This window comes from Chrysochloris asiatica, unplaced genomic scaffold (genome assembly GCF_000296735.1).
Source record: "Chrysochloris asiatica unplaced genomic scaffold, ChrAsi1.0 scaffold00188, whole genome shotgun sequence".
In the NCBI taxonomy this organism is placed as follows: Eukaryota; Metazoa; Chordata; class Mammalia; order Afrosoricida; family Chrysochloridae; genus Chrysochloris; species Chrysochloris asiatica.
The window spans coordinates 424,515-425,549 of NW_006408706.1; positions in this window are offsets into that span (position 1 = coordinate 424,515).

Genomic DNA, 1,035 nt, shown 5'->3' on the forward strand with positions numbered 1-1,035 from the left:
AGTTTGTGCAGAGTGTCAACAGTGTGGGCAGAGGTGTGAGGACATGCATTGCCATGCAAGATCACAATGCCCTTGGATAGAAGTCTTCTGCATTTAACCTGAAGTTTAGGTTTCATCTCTCCAGTGAGCATCTCACTGTAATGAGCACTGATGATTGTTGAACATTTTCCCTAGTATTGGCCATTGAGAATTATAGAAAACTGTAAGCATCAATTTTCCAGCTGATGGTTGACTTCTGAATTTTTTCTTGATCAGCGAAGAGGATGTTTCTATTCCACACGATGCCTTTTACTTCCAGGTTCATTGTGATGAATCCACGTTTTGTTACCAGTAACATTGTTTTGGAGAAACATTTACCTTCCTTAGAGTATTGGTCCAAGTTTTCTTTGCAGATGTCCAAACACTTCTGTTTTGCTCTTCTGTGAATTGTTTCGGTGCCCATCTCACACAATTTTTTTTTTCTTTTTTAGTGTTTTAGTGTGAATTACATGATAGTTTACATGGGAGAACATTAGTTTTACATTCATTCTATCGTACATCCTATCATTGCCATGGTTACAATCCCCTCCATGCATCATCAACCAAAGGGTATACCCTGCAAGCCTGCCCCCTACACTATCTCCCCCTCCCCCCGCAGTCTTCAGCACACAGTCGCTCTCCCTCTCTGGATCTAAAGCCCCCAGCTGCTCCATCACTCCACGTCATTGTCTTTGCCTCCATCTCAGGCATCACTGCTTCTCTGGGTAGGGTACCACTCTGGGCTCTTCTCCATTGATGGTCCTAGGGACCTCAGCTCCTAGACTGGAAAGTTATTCCCTCCCTTCCTTGCTATAAACCATCTGCCTTTACATTTCCAACCTTCACAATCAGTCCTGATAACAATTATTCACTATTGTATCACAAGAGACCCATCTGCATTTCATTTCACCAGCTCTGTCTAGGCAGATTAGATACTACTCACTGGAGATTCTGCCTTCCTCCAGGCCCCCTGGCTCTAGGTTCCCTTTTGAAAGCTTGTAAGCCAGTCACTTCTTG